This window comes from Helianthus annuus, chromosome 16 (assembly GCF_002127325.2).
Source record: "Helianthus annuus cultivar XRQ/B chromosome 16, HanXRQr2.0-SUNRISE, whole genome shotgun sequence".
NCBI lineage: Eukaryota > Viridiplantae > Streptophyta > Magnoliopsida > Asterales > Asteraceae > Helianthus > Helianthus annuus.
In genome coordinates this window covers 128,081,607-128,091,307 of record NC_035448.2, presented here as the reverse complement: position 1 = coordinate 128,091,307, position 9,701 = coordinate 128,081,607, and the positions used below count along the sequence as shown (strand labels likewise).

The 9,701-nt window shown below is 34.2% G+C and overlaps 1 long non-coding RNA gene and 1 other non-coding gene across 6 annotated transcripts; one reads left to right on the top strand and one right to left on the bottom strand.

The window, feature by feature from the left end:
- Window positions 1-1,722: 1,722 nt before the first annotated feature.
- Window positions 1,723-5,641, top strand: LOC110918685. 5 transcript variants are annotated; one of them, XR_004883570.1, is made up of 6 exons: window positions 1,723-2,138; window positions 2,567-2,620; window positions 2,720-3,469; window positions 3,540-3,585; window positions 4,348-5,359; window positions 5,426-5,641. It is a non-coding gene; the product is annotated as an uncharacterized LOC110918685 (long non-coding RNA). The 5 variants fall into 5 exon arrangements; XR_004883569.1 differs by having other exon boundaries at window positions 1,724-2,138; window positions 4,348-5,335; XR_004883568.1 differs by having other exon boundaries at window positions 1,732-2,138; window positions 4,348-4,518; window positions 5,205-5,641.
- Window positions 5,642-8,368: 2,727 nt separating this feature from the next.
- Window positions 8,369-8,441, bottom strand: TRNAR-UCU. Its single transcript has one exon. It is a non-coding gene; the product is annotated as a tRNA-Arg (tRNA).
- Window positions 8,442-9,701: the final 1,260 nt, after the last annotated feature.

Genomic DNA, 9,701 nt, shown 5'->3' with positions numbered 1-9,701 from the left:
ATGCTCACTTGAAAATTGAAATTACTTTTACATTTGACACTAGTGTGGTTTTGTTGATGATATATATAAGGCTTCTTATGAAAAATGATGTTTTTGCATATTTTCGTATTTATGGATGTCGTTGTTGTCCAAGTGAATCTTTCTTTTCTTTCAACTTCAACTTGTATTTTGAAAATCTTCATGAAATTTTCATTTTTACGGACCTGGTTTTGAATTTTTCAAACTATAGCTTAAATGAGACATTTCTCCTATATAATATATAGGGTGGAGTTTTTGTAAAAAAGACCAAAAGTGTGAGAAAGGTAAGAAAGAATCTCAACCATTAGATCTAAATTAATTGAAAAGGGTAAGATTGTAAATGCATTAACAAATTCAAATATGGTAATCCTTGATTTAAGGATTTGGAGAGAGAAAATCCTTCATTTAAGAACTTATAACCGTTCATAAATATAACACCATTCAGAGCATGTTCATACATGGTGTTTTAAATATAACACCATTCAGAAAATATAACACCATTCAGCACAAATATAACACCATTCAGCACAAAAAAACACCATTCACACAAAAATATCATCATTCAGCACAAACATAACACCATTCAGCACAAAAAAACACCATTCACACAAAAATAAACATCATTCAGCACAAAAAAAAAACACCATTCAGCAGTAAATAATATAACACCATTCAGTACAAGAATATAACACCATTCAGTAAAGAAAAATAACACCATTCAGAAAAAGAAAAATAACACCATTCAGAAAAGAAAAAAACACCATTAAGAAAAGAAAAATAACATCATTCAGTACAAAAAATAACACCATTCAGTACAAGATATAACACCATTTAGTAAAGAAAATATAACACCTCTGTATCATCTTCTCCACTTCCGGCAAAGAGATTTCCGTCACACGCAAGTAACCGCGTTTCCAAACACTCCGGAAGGTGACTCATCTTACAACTACTTTAAAACAAATAGTTGACGTTCATAAAATCCGGTCAACCGCCGGCGCATTAAGCTTTTCCGGCATCAACAAACCAGCTTTCTGGGAAGCATTAATAACATTTCTATACGTCGACGTTTTAGACACCACCGGAACCTTATGTTCAATGGCAAAGTTCGCCGGGTTTACCGACGAAAACGGCGATTTTGAGGGGCAATATTTTGCGTTCATGTCGGATGCGGCGGCGATTGTTGTCGGGTCGTTCATCTTGTTTTTCAAAATCTGAATCGAGCACGAACATGTTAAGTGTTGCCGGATGACAGAACAGAACTAATATCCACCGTCCGTTCTCTGATTGATGTTTACGTTTTCTGTTTGCAGGGAGGAAGAAGAAAGAGAGAGAAAGAGAGAAAATAGGAACGTATGATAGAGAGAGAACGAAATTGTAGGGATTTTGATTTACAAAATGAAGATAAAAAGACACAAATGCCCCTAGATATTTCAATTCAATCCAAATTAATAAAAATATTTACATTTTGGTCCCTATTAATCTCAACCATTAGATCAAAAGATCTAATGGCTGAGATTCTTTCTTACCTTTCTCACACTTTGGCCCTTTTTTACAGGATCCTAACTATATCTATATCTATACTACTCTAATAAACATATGTGAAGGACAAGATGGTAATTGAACAAGGTGTTGAAAAAACACTTAATGCACAATGTACAAGATTTAAAGCACAAGAAAACACAAACTTTTTACCCTTCAACTAATTCATCATCAACCGTCCATTTCTTTCAATTTTTCACACGGATCACAATCTGGACGGCTGATATTCACTTCACACGGATCGCCCTTTCCATTCCCTCCTCTCTCACATCTCACATAACTTTATCAGACTTTATCCTCTCTTTCTCTCTCTTTCTCTCAGATCTAGATTAGAAGTGTTTGAACCAACGGTGGAGGAGACTAGGGTTTCGTCGTCCATGATGAAAGATGTCTGGAGTGCTGATGCTTTGAGATGAAATAAGATGATGAACAACCGGAGATGAAGAACAAACATCAATGAAATTGAAAACACACAGGGTTGAACACCGATTTGAAGAAACCCTAACTGAAGGTTTCGTTCGGTCATCTCTGTTGTGGTTTCTTTCAGCTTTCTTCCACATCAACGATTAGCAAACACAAAGGTAATCAAACCCTAAAATGTCTAAATGTTACTAGAAAAATGGTTTATCATTGTGTTCCACAGCCTTCTCAAGATGCTTGAGTAGTCAAACATATAAGCTATATTCCTCGGTGGTTTCTGAGCCATAATTTAGGTTTTAATTTGAAGTCTATTAATTACGGATTTGAAGTTTAGTGATTCCTAATTTGGGTTTTAATCTTTAGTCTTTCATATTAGTCTATTTGCTTGTTTTTCTCAAATTCATCATGAATGAAACGGAAACCCTAAGTGATTGTAACAGTGGACGTTTGTTGTTTTAATTTGATGGGTTGGCGTTAAATTTACTGTATTGTACAATGAATAGCCCCTCAATATGCTAAAGGAAATACAATTGACAAATATGGAAGAAATAAAGGCAGATCTGATGGTTTTTGGGGTTGTCGTTTACAGATGTGGTGGTAGCCGGCTATTGTAGATTTGATTGAAGAGGCGGTGGACGCTGAGGTATGATCAAGAAATTATTTTTTATGGGGGCTGTTATCCAGTGATTAGATTTAAGACACTAATTGCTTTTGCTTATCTTTTTTGTATATTTGTGACCAGATGGAACTTCATTAAGTACATAGAAGGGAAACATGGCCAACCCAATGGAAGGAAATCCTGCAACTCTGTTGGACTTTTGTAGCTAAGCAAATGGACCTACATTTGAATTTGAGGTCTTGAAACAAAAGCATGCTTCAGTATCATACAAAAGCTTAGTTTATCTTTATTTAGTACAACACACTATCATATGTTATTAGTATAGTGATGCTAATTTTGCAACTAATATATCTTATTTGGCGAACCTTACATTTGAAATTGCACCATTGTTCAACAGGTCAACTGAATGAAGTTTTAATAAACATAACCAAAGATTTGTATTTAAATGCTTGCGACAATCCTAATATCATTTCCCTATATGGACATGCCAGGTGGTTTGGGTAACATGTCAGGTGGTTTGGCCTATAAACAATATTTTGTTCATTTTAAAATTGTATAAATGATTACAGTTCAAAATTATTTATGAAAACTAGATCATTACAAATTTAAAATAATAACATGAACTTTTGTCTTATAACAATTTAGAAGGTTTTATGCGTTTGGGCATGTGTCGGGTAGCTTTTGCATGCTTTGACCGGTTAAATTTTAAGCTAAGTTTTTAGTCTAGCCCATTTTATCTATCAGATTTAGAACATAATTCAGTACCCATTTATTTTAATGGCTTGAAATTGCTAAACTCTGTTGACTGGACATTATCTTCAACGATGCATGTGATAGCACCATCCCAATGGAAAATATACAGATGTCACAATGGTATGAACTGGAACTGCCATCTCAATTCAGAAATATATGGCTGGTAATATATTTGTTTTCGTTTTTGTAGGATTTCGCTTATTAAAGGAGCAAAAGATAATAATTCAAGTGATAGGGTAAGTTTCCCTACTGTTTACAAATGTTAAAAATGACTCGAAAACGTATTTTTTTTTTGAAAAGTTTCTATTATTGTTTTTCACCAGCAGGCTGGTCAACCAGCTATAATGGCTGTTGGTGCGGTTAAGGGAACTTAGAGGGCGTATTTAACATTTCTAATTGTCTAGGCTACAAAAGCTATTGTCAATTATTACTCTATTTTTAAGCAACAATTCTTTCATTCATTCAAGACTTTTTTAAATCATTTTCTTGAAGTTGACAAGTCTATAAGTTTATATCAAACACAAGCTGAAGAGTTAAATAATCTTTCTGAAGCATTAAGAATCTCGAGACTACCATATTACATATGACTATTCACCAGGTAATAGTGTTTAAATCAATAATCGGGTTGGACTAGAATTTTTTTTGTTTTGCGCTGCTACTAGAGTACAAGTGGGCTGCTCAAAACAAAACATGTAGGTTACGTTGTACATTTATTTGTATGACTCATGTTTAAAAAATAAAGACTCAACCATTGCTAACTAATATAACTTCATTACTAAAGACAGACCTAAGGCTTATCATAGCTTTGATCATGTGGGTTCTGTAACATTTACTTAAAACATATGCTTCAATGTTTGCAAGGAAATGAATTTTGTGAACCTTGGTCTTGCCTCATACTCTTGTTAGTTTAGCTAAAAATTACATGACCGAAAAGTTATGTTATTATTTTATAACTTTTTTTAACTTATACTGTTAACCTTTGCGTCAATGTCTAACAGGAGTTGCTAGAACTTTTTGGAATGTCGGTTTTAAAAGCAAGTGGGTAGACTAAAGCTTTTTGTGCACAATCAAACAAAGAAGGTCATGTTGATGCTTGCATCACCTATGATAGGGATGTGTTTTAGTTCGGTGACAAATGTATCATTAAGCGCCTCAAACCCAGCTCATAGGTAATGTCATAACCATCGTATTAATCAAGTTTTGTTTTGTTCTTGATCTTTCTCACATTTAAGATGGACGGGTTGGGGTAATGGGTTAAAACGGGCCCCTTTAATGGAACTGTTGAAATGGGCTGGGTTAGTAGACTTCTTTCCCCTTTTTGCTAATTTCTTTCATGATCTTGCTCCACATGTAATAGAGGTGGTAAGATGGGCGGGTTGGGTAATGGGTCAAAAAGTTGTTTTACTAACCGATGAAACTTGAAAGGGGCTGGTCAGGTTGGCTCTTTTTCTCTGTTAAAAGGGTGTTTTTACGTCAATGGCCAAAACGGCTTATAAGTCGGTTCAAAGACGAGTTCTAAAGATTTTTGACGCTTTAAAACATGCTTGAAGATTAGTGTGTGTTTTTTTTTAAATTTATGTGGGACAGTTTGTTGCAGCTTGAAACTTATAGAAAAGTAAAAGATTTAACTTTACAAGCGGACCATTCGGCCCTTTGATGTCGCTTCAAATTCCTGCTCATAGGCATAATATTTATCTCACTGTATTAACTTGTGTCTTCAATCAACTGTATATCTTCTTTATAATAGTTAATAATATAAAAATCTGAACAGAGCTATGTAATGGCAAACGTTGGTATTAGGGAGTATAATCATCATATTATGAGATATAGATTACCAAACCAGTTCCCATTTCAGCGTTCTTAAACTTATGAAAGTCCTTGACGTCGACTATTTAAAGTATATAAAGGCGACAGTCTGGTGCATCTGGGCGAGTCGTAATAATGGGGTGTTCGATCGGAAGAGGAGCTCGCTAGATAGTGGTGGAGGTAAAAGTGTTTAGCTTCTTATAGGTAAAACATCGGGAAAGTGTTATACTTCATGATTTGGTACCTTATTAAACTCACATCAAACTGCAGCCGCAGCGAGCGCAACCGTAGCGAGTATAATCCTTTACTGATGGTTTGGGAATGAGAGAACGAGAATAGGAATGCTAGAACGTGTTTGTTTGGGTGGATGACGGCGTCATTATGATCTTTTTTTTGGCTTTTTGCACTGGTTGTGGATGTGTGAGAGTGTAACTCTTCATGGTTCAATTGTTATTAATGTTTGAAGTTCATATGTTCACATGAATGTTTCATATATTATCAAAATATTTTTTTTTTGCTATCAAAGTTACTTACTTGTATTGAAATAAATGTTATTTACATAGTTGATTTCGCCGCATCGCGCTCTTTTTAAATTAGCAGGTCAAGGTAGAGGTGGAAATATCATTTCAACCCACTAAAATTAAAACAAGATTGGATCAAGGTATATGGATGTTTACACATTCTTCTTGTGTAAAAACCAATACATTTAGCATTTAATATCATTATTGTTAATAAGGTTGTAGATAAACCTACTTTTGATATTTTTGAGAAATATTTATGGTTTAAATACGTTTCCGTATAGAAATTTTGGGTATAATACATTTTCGACCCCCGCCCCCCAATCGAAAACGTCAAGCTTCGCCACTACCGAAGGCCTCATTGTAACTGATGATACGATTCATCCTTTAAAACCGTTGATTTACCCACATCTTTAAAACCCCTCATAACATAACTAGAATCACACAATTTTCTTTATTTTCTGAAGAAGCGATAACTGGCCGTCGTATAATAACCACCAAACGCCATCACGAAACCACCAATCGCCGCACACCGCTGATTCTCAGCCGCTGAAGAAGGCCGCAACCGACCCTCACGTTCTGCTACACTGCCACCATCGTCGTCGCACGCCACATCAGAACCTACATCCCCGTACATAGCCCTAAACTCACTAATCTAAGTGATATGTTTCCCGCCGCATCGCGCGGGTAAACGACTAGTATATATATATATATATATATATATATATATATATATATATATATATATATATATATATATATATTCACTATTTCGTTTCATGTGTGATTTACCGACTATGTTGCATGAATTTATGAACTTGTGCATTTTAATACATTTTGAGACCTTGAGCTAGGATTTTACACAGATATGATAGAAGCATTAGAATTACCCACTTTTGTTTAGCCTTTTTATTTGTTTTGTTTTGAACCATTGCATTTGTCAGCCATTTTTATTTTTGATAACCGGATTAGTTAACTATCCATCAAGGGGTTGTTTCCCAAAGTGACCAAAAGAACTTAGTCACTCATGGCTTGAAAGATAGACATTAATAAATTTGCTTGGTTTTTATTAAACATCCCTAGATTGGATATATATTTAAGTGCTCTTACCAACTTTAATTATAAAACCAAAGTAGATTGGTATAATTAGAGTGTAATCTAGAGAGAGGGAGAGGAAAGAATAGAGTAATTGAAATAGGAATATGAAGCTTGTATTTATAGGCTGACATGGGTGACCCAATACGGCTCGTGCCTACCAAGCACGACCCATGCCTAGTACAAATCTTTCTAAATCTTTAAAAGATGTCATCCAGGTGTCGTTCTTGTGTCATGTTCAGGAGGCACGGCGTGGTCAACTCTTGCGGGCCATGAGGAGCTTTTTGTCGTTTTCCACGGGGACACGAGGCGTGCCTACTAGACGTGGCATGTGCCTTGCAATATTAAGCATAAAAACCATTTTTTAGATTTGTCTTATTGAGACGCTCAAGATTCATATCTTATGGTTCCTTACCTCTTTTCCTAGATTGAGATATATTTATGTAAAGTTTTGGGCTTTTCTAGCTACACTGTTGTCTTTTAGTAGGCTAAGAAACCACCACTTTGTCTTGTCTTGAGGATACCATTGTTTTGTCCTGATTTGCGGATCAGGCATGGGGCTTGCCTTGCTAGCACGACCCATGTCTTGAGCTGCAACTTTACGTTTTTTATTTCTTTGTTTCCTTATTATTTTGTCATTCTGCGACCAATCTTCTTGAAAATCAAAAGTAAACTATTTAGAACTAATTTACCAATATTTATAAGAAAACATTCTAAAATGTGCTATAAATGATGTGAAAAACATGTTTAGTAGTTTGCACATCATCCTTCAATGCTTTTTATTCTATGCTTTTATTCCAATCTGATTCATCAAGTACACTGAAGGTTCTGCTTTTCCATTCATCCATGCCATTTTTTTGGAATGTACAAAGCATTCAAACTCCTCTGTATTCCTTTAAAATCACAGAAATGATTAAAGTGATCAAGGTAAACTCCCATCCTCGAACCCCTACATGCTAAAATCATCAACAAAAAGAAAAAAAAAATGTTTGGTTGAACGGTTTCAGTTTTTGGTTTAATCTACTTAAAACCGAAATTGGAACACCCCGAATTAGATCCGATGATGTTTTAAATGTATTCATTTAACATAAACACAACTTTTCTCATTTCTAATAACACTGAAGTTTATAATTATGTATTTAATAACTAGGTTAACTCAACTACTACACGAGTTGAATAAGTAAAAACTGAAATTACGTACAAGTGAGGAAAAAAAGATTTGATTAAAAAGGATAATAAAAAAAAACCAGTGAGGATTTTCAAAAGAAAAGCTCGTGGATCAGGCTACGTAATAAAATAAAAAGAGAAAATAATATTAGAATTAGAGGATCGTGTCATGTAATACCATATTCATTTATTTTTTAATCATCAAGATTTAGTTTCACTTACCCTTACTAAAAAAAATGTAAATCAAATCGATATATATCATAAAGCTCATAGTCACTATATATCATAAAACTCATAGTCACAATAGCTCATAGTCACTATATATCATAAAACTCATAGTCACAATAGTTAAAAGTTATATGTTTTAATCTTATTCGCTTATATCATAAACAAAAAAAATTGGACCTGACTAAAAATGAAAAATAAAAAAGTTCACGCCCAGTGGGACTCGAACCCACAATCGCCTGATTAGAAGTCAGACGCCTTATCCATTAGGCCATGGGCGCTTTTGTTTCTGATTCTGTCATAGCAAGTATATATATAATTGTTTAACTTGACACGTTTGCTATTCTGCTTTTTTTGCAAGTTCAAAACAATCATATATTAATGGAAATAGAGCTTGTATAGTAAATCTGAATCATTAAAGAAATTGTAATTCTGCATTATTATCCTGAAAGATAATCATCTATATGGTTAATTGGTTATTTATTCAATTCTATTGAATTATTTCTTAAGTATAACAATATTCATTATAGAAAGTATGAAACATAAAAACCACATGGTTTCTTTTGTTTTACATTATCAAGTCCCCAAGTCTAATACGATATAATCAATGTATGCATCGTCTAATTTGACCCATCAACTCCTTTACATATTTTTAAAGATGGCCCAATCTAACCCGTTAACTATATTTATTAACTTATGCAAAACCACCCGTTATTTGTAATTTGTAAATGGCCCAAAGTGACCCATGTTAACACCTTTGGGTCAGGACTGCCCCCATACTTTCGACCCTAAAATCATTAGCATTCATTAGTGTTGGGTTTTTGGGCCAAAGTTTTTCTTTCGTGTCTTCAAGAGATGCAAGGACAACTCGACTAGACGACTAGTGTGGCTGAAAACCTTTGAACGATGAAATTCTCAAACACAATTCACCAAGAAGTAACTAATCATAACTATTATTACATCACTAGCTAAAGAAACTAGATATATTCGAGATATCTAACTATTTATGAGAATATGAGATAAAGATCATTAATTTTAATTAGTTTTTGATATTGAGAAAGGGCTGATTCTTCTTTGATGCAATCAGTGCTTACAAATCATGGTGCATAATATACAAGCACAAGCTACCAAAAGAAATTCAAGTGTAATCCTTGTGGTAGAAAGCCACTATGTGACTACTTCAAGCATATCATGTCATATCATGCTAAGTACAAGTTGGTGAGGCTAAATACGCGTAGTCGCGCACTCACATATATACATTTTGGGCTCAAACTGAACCACAAACTGATAATTTCGGTTTTTTTTTTTTTTTTGGGTTTTAAAAACTATTCAATTTGGATTTTTCAGTTTACGGTTCCCAGTTTTCAAGATGGGTTCCATTCGGGTTTGATTTTCCTGTTATGCCGCTTGGGTTTAAAAAAATTTTGGCAGAAAAAATAATTTTATATTTTATTATGTGACCCGACGAGAGGGATCATACTAAACATAAAGTGACTGTAGATTTTAGTAACTCATTGCCTCACTTAGATTTGAGAGTAAAC